Source organism: Passer domesticus, chromosome 13, assembly GCF_036417665.1.
Source record: "Passer domesticus isolate bPasDom1 chromosome 13, bPasDom1.hap1, whole genome shotgun sequence".
Taxonomy (NCBI): Eukaryota; Metazoa; Chordata; class Aves; order Passeriformes; family Passeridae; genus Passer; species Passer domesticus.
In genome coordinates this window covers 3738558-3754578 of record NC_087486.1, presented here as the reverse complement: position 1 = coordinate 3754578, position 16021 = coordinate 3738558, and the positions used below count along the sequence as shown (strand labels likewise).

At 44.5% G+C, this 16021-nt stretch overlaps 1 protein-coding gene and 1 long non-coding RNA gene across 4 annotated transcripts in view; both read right to left on the bottom strand.

Moving 5' to 3' along the window:
- Positions 1-8950, bottom strand: part of RNF145 (ring finger protein 145) — a 45504-nt gene extending 36554 nt beyond the window's left edge. The window contains exon 1 of one of the 3 annotated variants that reach the window (XM_064387548.1): positions 8691-8950. The gene's annotated coding sequence lies outside the window, so the exon portion shown is untranslated. Of the gene's footprint in view, positions 1-8081; positions 8401-8475; positions 8497-8690 lie in introns of those variants that run through there. The other 2 variants (XM_064387550.1, XM_064387549.1) reach the window with 2 other exon arrangements.
- A 2482-nt stretch (positions 8951-11432) lies between these two features.
- On the bottom strand, positions 11433-15959 carry LOC135279918 (uncharacterized). Its single transcript, XR_010347059.1, has 2 exons — positions 15619-15959; positions 11433-15538 (listed from the first exon to the last, which is right to left on the bottom strand). It is a non-coding gene; the product is annotated as an uncharacterized LOC135279918 (long non-coding RNA).
- Positions 15960-16021: the final 62 nt, after the last annotated feature.

Sequence of the window (16021 nt, the reverse complement as noted above, 5' to 3'; positions counted from 1 at the left end):
TTCCATGGTGACACTGTAAAATGGGGGGGAGGGCAGGTTAACGACACGAAAATGGTCCAAGGGTGGGCACCGTTCTTATTTACACTCATTTAGCATCTGAGATCTCAGCAAAAGACCCCAGTGTGGTGGGTACTACATAATCATTTACATGAACAGCATTAGAATGCAATACTCTGTATGCTTTAGAAACCAAACACCAACAAAATTCAAACACTACCTCCATCTAGCTTAGCACTATTTCTATGTCTCTCAAATTAAATAAACACCAATTAAGGCAGGTCTTTAAATATTTTGGATTCACTTCCTCAATGCAAATTGCAATAAGTAATTTTCAAATACCTAAAAGCTTAAAAAAAATAATTTACAGCCTTCATTAACTTCTACAAATGTATCTATATAATTTGAGGGCTGTGTGTTTTGAAGATTGGGACCAATAATGCAACAAATTTGATTCATTTCTATGTAACTCACAAAGAATCATACAAACAAATGACCATATCCTTACTCCTGAATACTAGAAGGTAATTTAAATTTGGAGTTTGCCATGAGGTAAAATGGATGATGCACAACAAAAAAGGGCACTTTTTTTTTAAGAACGGCTGATTCGCAACAGCATCTCAAAAGTCACCAACAAAATAATTTTAAAGAGCAAAAGGATCAGTTTGCCATCCTGTCAGCTAAGACTGACAGTTGTTCCTAAATGAAATGTGCTGGTTTTACCATTCAGCACCTGCCCATCCCTTGAACATGATTCACTGCAGGCTGCATTAGAGAAGTGCAGTTGAAGATGGGGATGATCCAGCAAGTTTTTATCCACAAGAAGCCACTCAAAGTAAAATCACCAGCAGCACAATCAGCCCCCCGATGAGGTCAGACTTAAGAAAAGGCTCCCAATCCCAATGATTAGGGGGACAATTGGAAAGAACTGCAGCCAGAGCAAAGACATGGAAAAACCTGCACTTGAACCACACTTTTAAATAAAGTTTTACAGGACTTTATTCATATTGTCCTTGTGTTAGTTATAAAAGCTTTCGCAGCTGTGCAAGTTCTATACCTCGAGCCAGCACGGAAGTCCAGCATGAAGTGAAACCATGCAAATATACATTAAGAAAAAAACCAACCCAAATAAAATAAAAAAAACCAAGACCTCTCACTTACACACAAGCCTCATGTGAGTTTTTATTTGTGTTGCCATGGCCCAGATGACACTGCAAACTGCATGTCACACCTTCAGCCACGCTCACATTTCTCAAGCCACGATGACATAAAATTAATTCAGCTCAAGAAGTCAGGACAGATCAAAACTGAGATGTGGCTCAACAAACCACAGGTTGCAGGGCTGTTGCTCGCCATTGTCTAGCCCACAGACTGATTTTTCAAATTATGTAAATGCTGGCACTTTTTACAGAGCTCTTGCAACAGCTCCACAAACCCCAAGGGGGGCACATCCTTCCCCTCGCACAGGAAGTGCCTTCCAACCACATCGGACACCCCACACATCACCAGCATTTCCCAGAGCTGCCCAAGGCAAATTAAAAGGTCAGCCAGAAGATTACAAATATTTAGAATGAACAACCAAAAGTACCACCCAAGCAGCTGCTACAGCATCAGAGCATCCAATATTTTGTGTGAATAAAAGACTGAGTTTAAAGGGATGGTATTGTACAAATAGAAGTTGGGAGTTACACAGGTTGTATACAAAGAGATACAAAAATTACAAGCTTAAATAACTCATACCAAATTATTTTAAATGTCCCAGAATTTTCAAAAATCTATGGGTTTGCTAAGTCCATAAATTTAATCAAAACTCTGAAATTAGGCTGCCTCCTGGTTTTTTACTGGGTTCCTTTTCCAAGTAGATCAGGATGTAGGGATAGGGATGAGCAGGGACTGACAGGTTTTCATTCTGTCACAAAAATACCCACGGAAAGTGACAACAAGTGCCTGATATCAAATTACATTCTCAAAACTGTCAAACCTTTTTCAGTCATCAACAACAACCAAAACATGCATGACAAGAAGGTAACTTTCACTTTCCTTAATTACTCCAAAAAGAGAATTACATGGATGACTTAATACTGAAAGTTAACTTGAAGGTCAGCACATCCAAAGTAAGCTGAAAAATTCTGCCTCCCAAACTCATGCACACATACTTGAATCATAGCAAACTAAAAACTGCAGCACGTAGATTATCAAAAAGAATAATTAAATTTCAAATGCTGCTAAAACAAAAGCAACACAAACTTTGAAACCACATCATGTCGCAACGGAAGTGCTGAGGCACAGCCACTGCAGCTCCACAGCATCTTCTGTCCCTGAGTAACAAAAAACCCCAATACTAATAAGAAACCCTTTAAAATTAACTCCACTAGAAATGCGGATGTGTTAAATAAAGCCTCAGTTGTAATGGCTGCCAAGTTCTAACAGAACGAATAGAGACAAGCAAAGTCCATTGCTCTAAGCTCATTATATTGGAAAGAGCTCTCACAATACATTACTTTGATTGGTGTAAAAACAAACAAAAAAACAACCACAACATTAAACCTCTAAAACCTTTAGATAAATGATGATGACAGGAGTTGCTGGATGCTCAGACGTTAGGAAAAAAAAAATAGGTCACTTGTTGTACAAAGCCAAAACATGGACTGGGGAGCCACTTGTTTGTGTTTCAAAATGTTTTCCCATGATTTCAAACATCTCCCTGTTCCAAATTAGAGTAAGAAAAGGAACAATCTCAGGGAGACTGTCATGGTTTAACCCCTGCTGGGAGTTAATATTACACAGCCACTAGCTCACCATCACCCCTCCCAGTGGGATGGAGAGAAGTGAAAAAAAAAGGCAAAAACCTTTGGTAGAAACAAGAACACTTTAATAAATAAAATAATGATAGAATAATGATAATGATAGTAACTGTGGTGAATGGCAGATAATAACAAAAAAAAGAATGGAAAAAGAGAGGACTAAAACCCAAGAGAAAGCAGTGCCACAGTGCAGCTGCTCACACCCACTGGCCAATGCCCATCCAGTCCCTGAGCAGCAGTCGGTGTCTCCCAGCCAATTCCCCCTGTTTATGCTCTGGCCATGAGTGCTGTGCTCTGGAATATCCCTGTGCCCAGTTCCCCCAGCTCCTTGTGCACCTGCTCACTGGCAGAGCACAGGAAACTGAAAAGTTCTTGATTTAGAGCAAGCACTGCTTGGCACCAGCTAAACCATTGGTGTGCCATCAACATTATTCTTGTACTAAATCCAAAACAGCACTGCACCAGCTACTAAAATTAACTCAGTTCCACCAAAAGCCAAGACCAAGAACTTCAGATTTCAGATCTTAAGCTGTGCTATTTGGCCAAAACAATGTTTTTAAAAATTCCCATTATAACTGATTGTTCATGGAACATGGATTGTTCATTTTAGTTTAATAACAATTATATTTCAAAAATCCCTCCCTGCCCTGGCACACCCATTTTTCCAATAGCAGATTCCTGGTTAGCCTTAAAGAAAACAGTAGAGTTGGCAAAAATCAATTAAAAAAAAGAGAAAAAACTCCTTCAAGTTTGTCCCAGCTCATTCCACCAGCAGAACAGACCATCTTGAGTGTGATCACACGGCACGTACCCTCTCAAAGATAACACACATTTTCCCTTTCACAGAATTTTTTTTCTGTAGTTTTATCACAACAAAATTTTGCCATTTCAGCTGAAGCTGTGAATTCTGCCACTTAAACCAGTGTAACTGTTGCTTCTGCACCAACATAAATATAAATCCATCTCATCTCAGGCAGAAAATATGCCCTGGTAAAGCAGCACAAGGGGCAGCAAAAATCCACACCCATTTATCCAAACAGGTACAAAATTACATTACCAGAGAAAAGTTTGTACATTCAGGAAAGCATGAATCATAAAATGACTTAATAGTTACAGAAATAAACTGGAATACCTGTAAATGTAAGTTATTCCAAGACTACTGCCACCAAAAATCACCACAGAAAGTAATTCCAGTCAAATCAGAACCCCAAAACCAGACTTGATCCTGCAACATTCAGCCTCACATCTGTGAGCAAGATGCTCATTCTGCTACAGTATCACAACCTGAAATACTTGGCAAGACTGACTAAAATCCAAAAGAGAATTTCAACTTCTGTTTCTCACATCTATGAAACTCTAGTTACTCTGGATACATCCATTAACAAGAGGATTCCAGGGTAGATTATTTTTCAGTAATAGACTTTGAAACTAAAAATATCACCAGGAAAACCTTTGTTTTCCTTTGAGGTAAACTTGGCTAGACAGACTTTGGAAAGGAAAAAATATTTAAAAAATAAACCCAAACAAAATACAAAACATATAACTCCAATCTGCAGCTGTGGAAAAGTTCAGTGTCACAGTCCAACAACTAAAATTAGACCCATCAGCTGGGTTCTACCCACTCATTCCCTTCTGTACACCTGTCCTGCTCTGAGGAGCAAAAAGAATTTGAATTACAGAAGAATCCCATTTTTCAAAGACTCAGATCCTTCTGTCATTCAGTTTGGGAGGAAGAGAACAAAGAGAAGCAAACAGGATGAAAAGGTTTATCAAATATGCACTTAGAAAAGAATCTCCCTGTGTGATTCTATAGAAAAAAAAACAAAAACAAACCTAGAACTCAGAGTACGTGAGTCACCAATCCATCAGAAGGGCTCTCTCCCTCGCAGACAGTGCCAAGGAAAGGAGACTGCCTTGCTCCCATACAATTCAAAGTGGCTAACAAGACAGCAATCAAAGATTTCTGCTGAGAAGGACAGATCCAGAGAGATACCGGGAGCAGAACAAAGCCCTGAACACTGCAGACGTGCACTGGCACCCAGGCACTGCTCACCCTGATCATGGAGTAGTGCAAGAATTTCAAATAATAACCAGAGAGCATCCAGCCTTCCATTTAAAGGTTTAGAGAGTCAGCCAGCAAACAGACAGCTCGATCGTGCTGTGTAAGCAGTTAACAAGAACAAACAACATTTTTTTTTCCTTTTCTTTTTCCTCCTCATTTTTTTCCCCGTTTTTTCCCATCTGGTCTAACAATAAGGATTGCTATACAGCTGCTGCAATGGTGTGCTTGAAGAACTGGTATTTCTACTAGAAAACACAGTAATTCCTACATTCCTACTCATCCAAGATCATTCATTTGTGAACTGTAGCACAGCTAAGGTTAACCATTGCAAACAAATACAGCACGTGTTTTGCAAAAGCAAATGTTACTGCAAAATAAATTAGGTCAAACTCTTCTCTGTTCACAGGGACTTCAGGGAACTAATGTGCCATTCACATTAAAGGCATATTAAAAATGGACAAAAGCAACTATGGAAGGTTAATTGTAAAGAATAAAAAAATAATCTACATTTCCAACTTTCATTAATTCTAGCAAATTTTATATGAGGGGAAAGAAAACCAGTCCAGGAAATAAAGATACATATCATAGAGCTGTGAAGATAAAGTTTTCCCTGAAGATTTATTTCTCAAGTACATTTACACACTATTAACAGTTTCAGCCCACTCTCAATTATATAGCAAGTGCATTATATTATTTATTGGTAGCCTGTAAAACATCCTGTGGTTTTTATTTTTCATAATGAGCAGGTAAGACAAAGGAGCTGAACTCAGGGACTAACACGTGTTAACAAAGGTTAACAAATCCACCAGGTATGCAGCAAAATCCTTCCTTCTGTGCAATCCTGTGGGATCCAGGCTCTGCCTGCACACGAGCAGTTCAAACCCAGTCACACTAACAGGGGCTGTGTGGTTTTGAGATCACAGCTTGGCTGGGCACCTGAAAGACAGCAAGCTAATTCATTAAAATTAAAATATAATTAATAATATCTTTAATTAAAATCTTCAGAAGAAAATCTAGGTTGAATCAACAAACCAAACTGCTCCAAGGTCCTTTTTGGCTCCCTGGTTTCTCACAGTTCAAGGTTTGGTTTATTAACCAGTTATTCAGCACTTTTTTTGCCATCACAGCCTGTGTTTGCAAGCCCACACCTACAAGCCTGCCTAACCACATTTGTATCAGCACATTCTGAGAAAATCTGGGCAGCAATCCCAAAGTGCCTCTGCAGAGGAGAGAATACCCAGAGGAGCTGCACACTGAGCATTAATGAGAGCCCGAGATGATGCAGTGACATCCCACCCCAGAGAGCTGGATCCCAGGAACACCAGACACAGGCAAAGCTCACAAAAAACCCTGCAACCCAAATGTGCTCCCAGGATGAATCCACACGATGGGATGAAATATATTTCATCCTCCACAGTTGCTCAGGCAGTTTTTAGCCATTTCAGACACAGCCTATGTTTAGAACCTGCAATAACAATAACTAGCTAGCAGACTGGTAAGAAGTTAAAATAGAAAATAAGACTTTCAAGATTTCTCTAGGTCAGCACTGATAAAGTTTCCATTGCTGCTGCTGCCTTATCTGTTTTCAGAATCATGTAAATAAAGCTTCGAGGTCTGTGAAATAGGCAGCTCAGCTTCCTGCAGCACCAGACTCGCCTGACAGAAATATCAAAGGCACAGTGGAAATACCCAGAAAAGTTCCCTTTAAAACACGCTCCAACTCAAGATACGCAACCAAAGAATTGTTCCAGAAAAGCTCCTCAAGATGAAGTACCCACTTCTGAGTGTTCCTCCCAAGTATGCTACTAATTACAGAGCAGCAGGGCCTCTCTGAAACGAGAGATGCTGGAAGGGCAGGGAAACAGGTACGGATGCCTGAGTCACAATGAAGGACTGGACCTGAACACACACCTAAAAAGCAAAATGATGGTGAACTGTCCACTCCAACCACATCCAACACTGCCAGGTGTATTTATGGATTTGGAGGAGTAAATCACCACATGGGCTCCAGAGGAGGGGAAGAGGAGCCATCTGCGCTGTTTGAAGAAAGGAAATTGACCCAAGTTTTGCAAACAGCTCGGAGAAGGTTTGTGCGAGCACCACACCAAACACCAAGCAGGCTCACGGAGTTTTCCAGGACACACCCATGGCTCAGAGCTCAGGGGCATGATGCACCTTTCTGCCTCTGCACCAAGGGCTCCAGCTGCCGAGCTGGACTGAGGTACCGACCTCTGCCAAAGGAAGGAATTCCCCAGAATTTCTTCCAACGGACTTGCTCAGTTCACGTCTGTCAGAACCAAGTGGGTCTAACATCAGCAGCTCCTCGAGGCTGATGTAAACAAAGCAAATCCTTGTGTTGGATGAGCAGCAGTTTTATATTGCTCTGTGAGATTTCTGACGAACCTTCCATGCAATGGTGGTCGCAAAGACAATCACTTCCTAACGCTAATGAGTTCAGGAGTTAATTAAATACTTTAGTGATCTTATGACTCGAAAACCATAGCTGATTATCAGTTATTAAAGCTAACTAGAAACAAAAAAAGATAGTTTTTCATGCACAAGCCCCCTCCTATCTAAGATAACCAGCCAAAAAAAGCCAAGGTTACAGATAAACCGAAGCCGTGGGGTGCAATAGCTTAGAGCGCCCACCTAACCAAAGTATTTTTCCATGTTTCAATCTATCTTCATTAACCCTACAAGAATGATCAAAAAGTCATCAAGAATTATTTCCTTCTTCTCCTCCCAAGTTTTATGTTACAAATACAGACAGACCCTAACTGAAATATATGTGAAAGTATTCAAGCCTATAGCACAAGTTAACAGAAACTCCTGTACCAAAAACTGCGCAAGAAATGAATACCGCAACACCTACAGATTTCAAAAGAAGAATATTCTCAATGAGATCACAAATGGCTAATATTCATGAGTCAAACATATTACACAAATCTCACTTTTCTTTGGTATATTTTGCCCATAGCTTCTAACATTCTCCTTCATTTGCTGATACTTGCGGCATTACACACAGAAAAAATTCCACTTTTTTTCACTTTATTCCCCCAATTACATTATTTATGCACCAGGTCCCACACACACACCCCCAAAAACGCAGCACAACCAGAAGGTAAGAATCCCTCTAAGAGCTCCATCTGCCACAAGTATACTTGGTACACAGAACTACTCCCGAGCACAGCAGAAAAATGAAAATTCTCATCACAAACCTTATTTCACAAGGCTACAGAAGGTCTCATAAAACCGACTGACATAAGTAGGGAAGATGGAAAGAGCCCCGTTCTCCACGCCACGGGCAGGCTGCTCCTTACATAAGCATGACCATATGCTCCAGGGCCCGTCTCCAGGAGAGGTGCCCGGCTCCGCTCCGTGTCTCAGCCGCGAGGGAACCGGGCCGGGGGATGCTCGGCGGGCTGCGGGCACCGGCGGGCACAGCGAGGGCACAGCCCGAGCCCAGGCAGGGCGGGCAGCACCGCAGCCCTCCGGCCACGCTGTGTCAGGGCTGCGGGAGCCCGCAGCTCACCGCCGGGGCCAGCGCGGCCAGGCGACCCCCGCCCCCCAGCAGGACGCTTATCCCCCGCCCGGCGCAACTCCCGCGCTCACCGCCGGCGCCGCGGGCAGCCCCGCGCATCCTGCCCGGCCCCGCTGAACTCCAGTAACCCCGGCGGCTGCCGGCGCCGGCGGAGGAGGGAGCGGGGAGGGGAAGGGGGGCGGAGGGCGGGGAGGGGCGGCAGGGGGGCTGCGCGGAGGGAAGGCCGGGGAGCCCCGGCACCGGCGCGGACGCGCGCGGGAGCGGCGGGGGCGCGCGCGGGAATCACCTGAACCCGCGGGGTCGCCGCCACCGCCTCCTCCTCCTCTTCCTCCTCCTCCTCCTCTCGCTCCTGCTCCCCGGCGGCGCGGCGGTGGCTCCGCGCTTCTCACACCGACGGCGGCGGCGGCGGCGGTTCGGTGCCCGGCGGCAGAGCGGCTCCTCGAGGCACCATGGCCGCGCCGCGCCGCCTCAGGGCGCCGCCGACACCCCGCGGCCCCGCGGACGGGCGGCCATGGCCCCGCTGCCTGCGCGCGCGCGCCGCGCCTCTCCGCGCATGCGCACGCCCCGCCCGCGGAGCGGCTCCTCCGCTCCCCCCCGGGCAGGTTCGGGGCGGGGGCGGAGGGAGCGGAGCGGGGTTTTGGGGGAAAACAGCCGGGATTCGGGCTGACGAGGGCTCCCCGCCGGGAACGGGTTGTGTCCGTAACGCCGGGACCCTCTCGCTCGCCCACACCCCTGAAAGGCAGAGGCTGGGGTTTGGGTCCTCCCGGGACGTGCGGACGCGCCAGGGCAGCTCGAGCCTGGGAGATGACTCAGAAAAGTCGGTCAGCAAAATTTCAGGTGGTGTCTGAGCAGATGTTTGAAAGGCAGCCCTGCTATTTTAATAATACTGGCCTTGTGGAACACAAAGTGCTGTGTTGCTTTCAAATACTAAGGTTGACTCTGTTTTTTCCAGTGTTGTACTGCAGAGCTTCCAGTCACCTTCGTTGTGAGTTCAACCAGAAAAGCACCAGATTTGCTGTATTTCTGCACTGTCATTTTTCAGCTGGAGACCCGACCCCGGGGCTGCTCCCTCCCAGCCCAGCCCAGTTTCATACTTTGCAGCTCACAGACCTTGCATGGAAAGTCTCACCAATACTTACTCATCCTGTCAGGATTACATGGCCAAGCCCTAGAACACATTCTTAAATGTTATGGAAAAAATTATGACACAAAAGGAGTAATGCTTTTTACCTTACTGTTTGAAAAAAAAATACAAAGCCACATTGTCTGGAACATGAAAAAAAAAAGAAAACTTTGCTGTGGTGAGGAATGAGGGAATACACTGGACTGGAAAATCCTGTAGTTCACAAGGGTTGGGCTGGCCAACTTAATAATTGCTTTTTTCCTTCCATCTCTAATGAACTGGAGCATTCACAGACGTAGGTATTAACAATACCTCAACACAGCGTCTTTAACTCTGTGAAGCAGAGATATTAAAATCAGGGTTTGGGTGTCTGTCTGCATTGTGCTTTGCAAAATTACTTTGTCTGAGTAGCTGAAGGTTTTCCAAACACCAGGAGACAAGGGTAGTTTCAACATCCATCCTCAGCCGGTGCATTTGTTGTTCCCCCTGGGCCAGTCTTCTCCTCAACTCCAGAATGCAGCAGGCAGGAGATCCAATGGCACAACTGACAGGAGTCTCCCAAACCTCTGCAGGTACCATGGAAGAGCTCAGCACCATTTTTTACAAGCTTCAGATTTTAATACGATTTAAATAAAAACAGCAGGCTTTGTATTGCAAAATGTTTATTTCAATTCTATCATTTTATGCAAGGGTTCCTAAATTAAATTTAGAAGGAATAAACCTGCAGACCCAGCCAAACAAAGGACACCCACATGTGGTTATTACTCATAAACACTCTGTGCTCTGGTCAGGCTGAGGAGGTTCACTGAGCCCCTCCTGCACAGGGCTCCTCTGACCTGCCCAGTGTCCCCAGTGATTGCAGCTCTTGTTTTACATATCTGTTTATCAATCATGCCACTGCCACCTAATCCTTTTCTTGTACCTGGGGTAAACACTGCTCCAAACTCTGGATTTCTGCAGAGAACATGGGAAAAGCTTCACCAGTCTCCAGCCACCCCATTCTTCTGGCCCAGCCCACTCACAAGTGCATCCTTACCAGTACCCCACTTCTTATCACAGGGAATATAAACCAGCTGTCATATAAGGCATAAGAATTTCAGCTCCATTTCTAGGGGCTGCTTGTCTACTCATGCCATACATGGAAAAAAAAAAATCATGAGTCATTTCTTGTCTATTCTTTGTGGGTTGGTTTGGTGCTGACTGAGGTTGGGGCGATCTCTAAGTTTTACCTCTCTGCAGTGCTGCTTGGGAGACAAGACAGCAAGCAGCAGAGACAAACACATATTCACAGCTGGAGAAAACAACAGGTATTTATAGGACTTGCAGTGGAAATACATATTATTATTTTAGAAGTAATTATACAATGAAAGTATTGTAGAGTTCCCACTTCAGTTTGCAAGCAAACAATAGGAAATTAACCCCACATTTATTTCATTCTGTCCTCTCTCAGAATTTAATTGTGGAAATGTGTTACTTCACAAAAGTAAAGGTTTTCTAATGAGCAGATCAGGTATGTGGCATTACTACTGTCTTGTCAGGCATGGCTTTTTAAAAGCACCTCAACTTTCTGCCTCATTTCTCCAGAATTTTGAAAGTCTCCTGCATCTGACACTGGGTGGCTGAGAATTCTGAACTCAATGATTATTCATCTCTCATTATCAACAAAGGCCTTTGGATTCCTGAATTTCAGTGATCAGCAGCTGAGGACTGAAGGGCACCGCTATGGTGACATCTCATTAAAACTTTGAAAAGACTTTCTCAGAGTTCAGAAAATGTGGAAGCTTAATTTGTCCATGCAGATGGACACATGCCAGCACCCCAAACTGCTTACAAAGAAAATCCCTCATAAGAATTCTCAAAGAGCAGCAAAATATGCTGACGTGGAAGGACACTGCATGCATAAGGTGGACAATAACATAGGCAGTTTTATTGGAAGCTTTTTATAAACCATTGTTTCAAAAAATATTCATACATACATATGCAAAAGCAAAGGAATGTCTTAATGAGTAGGTTATTGGACAAAAAGTTAATCAATGCAAAAATTAAGATTGCCTGTGAAAGCTAATTTGGTACCTCGTGTATAATACTGCTGGCAGCCAGTCCCCAAAGCCTTTGTGTTCCCTTCTTGCAATTTTATCCCATTCACTAAACAAAGGAACAAATATACTTTAATTAAAGTTTAATTCCTGCAGAAACCCATAGCCAGGAAGAGAAACTGGGAGCATTACTGGGCAATGGCAACAGAGTCAGTGCATCTATCTCAGATTAAACTACTCTCACTCTAGAATCCCATCTCAAAAATTCCTGGTTTTCACTATCTGCGACCCTATTTCCTAAATTTCCTGCCATCACTTAGCTTCTCATCATCTCCTAATTTTTCCTCTCATTCCTACTGCTTTTCAGAGCAGAATTCAGCTGGTTTCTCAATTTCCTATTTGTTTTTACTCTTTTCAGGAAGCCACTCCTGCAGTATCACTGATCATTAAATCTCTCCTTTGATTACATATATCTTTACCCCTCTCATAATGCTGGACAGTGCTGACTCCAAACACATCAACAGCTGCTGTGATTTTCAACATACCTAAAGGAAAGCCAGAGCAATCTCTGTGTTGGGAAGCTGGAGAGCTGTGTGGTGATGTAAGGAAAGGGATGAATCAGGTTTTGTCCAGTGAACAAAAGCATCACAGTTCTTTCCCAAGATCCCTTGCCAGTGGGGCATAATCTAGAATACAAAGAATCGAAGTAAATAAAATAAAAATCATTGGGCTGAATAGTGGCAGAAGAATAAGAGTTTCATTCAGGAGGTGGAAAATCATATGGTACAAGGGAACAAGCCTCTGGTATTTATATCATCTTGCAGTGCCAGCATTCACTAAATAATCCTGAAAAAACTCCTGTAAGGAAACCACATAAATATTATTCCAACTTCCCCTTTACTGATAAAGCAGCTGAGACAGAGACTGTATTAGTAATAACCTGAAAATGTGCTTCACCTCAAACTGGGGACATTTCCGAGTCTCCAACCGAGCTGGCAGCTCCTGCAGCATCACTGAGCTCTGGGAACGCTCGGAGCTGTGCCCGAGTGACAGTGACTCAGAATCACAGGGAGCACTCAGAGCTGCAGTTCTGGGGCACGGGGATGGCAGTGCCCAGCACACCCCGCTGCCTGCTCTGCTGCAGTCCCGGGTGATCAGCAGGGCAGGAGGCTGCAAACACTTGGGTGGTATCGGAATTGCAGAGTTTGACATTCTCAGACATCACTGCCTTTACCACCGGCTCAGAACAAATTATAAACCAGAGACAGGGCACTGGTTTACAAAGGGAAAAGGAGAACAAATTGTAAACCAGAGAAAGGGAAAAAGCAATAAAGTATCATGGGATATGGTAAAAAGAGGCATTCGAGGAAAAGCAAAAAGCATAACACAAAGAATAGAATACACTGGTACCAAAATGTATTTTAAAGATTATTCTGTTCTTAGTGGAGAATATGGGTTCTGCTCTAGATTTTTTCCAAACGAGTTCAGTTTAGAAGTGGGGTAGAAAGGCTGTTGTACATTCAAGTGAGTTTTCTGAACCAAAAAGAAATTTGGGAAACAAAACTTTTAAGATCTTGAAATATGTGCTGTTGGCCCCTTCAAATTAACAGCACATTAACACTTGCACTGACTCTCCCTCATTAAAGTCACTGAGTAAACAAACATTTAGCATCTCTCAGCCTTGCAATGTCATCACCTTTTGCTTTCCAACTCCTTCTTATCACAGAGATGTGATCTAATCTCTTAATTCTCAAAGCAACCTTTTGAGGTTTGCACGGTTTTCAGCTTTAAATGATGATTTCAAAGGACTCTTACCCAGCATCTCCCAGAGCTGCTAGTGGGAATTTTGCTCTCTTATATGGAGCATGAACAGCAATTTAGGAGATGAGCTCCTGGGCTTCGGTACTTATGCACAGGAGCATGTTGCACAAAAGCATCAGAAATGCGTGATGTGAACACGAGGCACGGGAAGGGAGCCAGCAGGCATCAATCTGACATGCAGCCACTTTTTATTTCACCCTGGAGCATCCCAGGATGTAGCAGTGCACATCAAGGTGAAAGGGAACGTGCATTTGCTTTCAAATTTTCCCACTGCTCTTCCTTCCTCCTTGCCCTGCTAATTTACCACAGTGCAAACCCAGAGAGCCCCACCATGAAACACTTTCCTCAATATAAAGATTGTGCTGTTTGGACTTTGAATTGTAATGACATGTTTTCAGTCAAATTACCACTTTGCATTTAGTAACATTAGGATTGAGCACCACCATGTGTTTCACAGCTAAATAAAATTATGTATTTATCTGCACCACGTGAATCTTGTCAGGATCAGAGCATCTTTCAAGGATACCAAAACATCAGCATCAGACCAGAAATTAAATATGCATTCTTATGCTTTTTCGTATCACTCCTCAAAATAAAAACAAAATAAAATCCAAAACCCTACTGCCTCCTTTTCAAGAGAGCTTCCTAAAGGCCAACCAGAAAAGAACAAAATATATTTTTAACAAAATTGCAAATACAGAGGTGATCACACTGGATGTCATTTTTGTAGCCTGAATTTTAAGCAGGCCTGGAGGGTGCATATTTTCATGACAGGGTGTGACTTTAATTACCAGTTGCAGCTTTGGAAGCTTTCCAGCACTATTGTAACATGCTGCCTCTGTGCAGAGGACAAGTGTGTGTCATTCCAGCAAAAAGCAAACCCTTGGTGACTGGGACACAAGCAGAGTGACTGGTTTTATGGGATTTCGGTGCAGTCAGAAACTAAACTTGACAAGAACAGCTGTTACAATGGTTTCCCATCTCTTCTAGAAACCAAAGTGGTGTTTTTACATAAAACTTGAATACAGAACAAACTGAAAGTACATATCCAGGCAGGAAATACATTAAATTAATGTCCTCTCAGGAAGGAGATCAGGCTTCTACAGAGTTTCTGCTTATACTGCCCTTCTCCACTGAGATTCCTTTGCAGCAGGAGTGGCTCTTGCAAGTTCCAGCAGCCACTCTGAAGAAACTTCTACTCAGTGTACAGTTGTTTACCTCTGCTCTTTTGTTCCATTCCCTACTTATTACCAAGTTAAACAGGAAAAAATATCTACTCTCTCAACACTGCAAGACATAAGGTAATGGAGGACTGAAGCCTTCACTTCCTTCCTCAAATTTAACACCACCTCTACTGACACCAAGCTGAACCAGTCTCTGTCACCTCCACGTGATTTCACATAAGGAACCACACTTTACCACACAATAATGTTCTTCCCTTTAAACTGTTTCTGCAAAGCAGAACTGCTGAGTGAAAAAGGTCATGTTGTGGCAAAGTCTATTTTTTCCTTCTACCTCTGTTGCCTAAGCACAGAACCACTGCAGCTGAAGGCAGTTCCCAAGAATCCCAACAGGAGTCAAAAAGTGTCAACAGACACCACAATGTGCCTGTAAAGAGTCAGCTTTAGGAGCAAAGAGAGTTTTGAGTCACAGAATCAGAATGGTTTGGGTTGGGAAGGACCTTAAGAGTAATTTCCTTCCAAACCCCCAGCTGTGGGAAAACATCTTCCCCTGGACCAGGCTGCTCAGAGCTCCATCCATCCTGGCCCTGGACACTTCCAGGGATGGGATAAATGCAACTTCTCTGGAAAACCTGTTCCAGGGCCTTACCACCCTCACAGAAAATAATTTCTTGCTAATATCCAATCTAAACCCACTCTCTTTTCAGTTTGAAACCAATCCCCTGTGTCCTGTCACTCCAGGCCACCGTAAAGTCTCTCTCTACCTTCCCTGTCATCTCCCTTCAGGTCCTGGAAGGCTGCAGTTAGGTGGCCCTGAAACCTTCCCCTCTGCAGGTGAACAATCCCAGCTCTCCCAGCAGAGCTGCTCCATCCCTCTGACCATGCCGGTGCCTGCTCTGCCCTCGCTCCAGCAGCTCCACGTCCTTTCCACCCCAGAACTGGAGGCAGCTCTGCAGGGTCTCAGCCGCGATCCCTGGGCACGCAACAACATGAATAAACAAAAGGAGACAGACAATAAACTCCTTTCACAGCTGGCAGCGTCAGACAACTTACACATAAACGATGCTGTGTAAATCAAAGATAGTATAATTATGGTTATTTTGGCAGCTCATGCCAGCAGCTGCCCGTGCAAGTCCGCGGGGCCGCGGCGCAGCTCGGCCTCAGGCCGGCTCCGAGGGGGCGAGGGCTCCCGGAGCTCCCTCCCGGACAGCTGCGTGACCGCCGGGAGCAGCCCCGCGGAGCTCCTGCTCCCGCTCGGGCCCGACCCTCAGCATCCTCCGCGGAGCTCCTCCTCCCGCCCGGGCCCGGCCCTCAGCATCCTCCGCGGAGCTCGGCGCTGCCCGGGCCCGACCCGCGGAGCTCCTGCTCCCGCCCGGGCCCGGCCCGCGGCATGCCCCGCGGAGCTCCTGCTCCCGCCCGGGCCCGACCCGCGGCATGCCCCGCGGAGCTCGGCGCT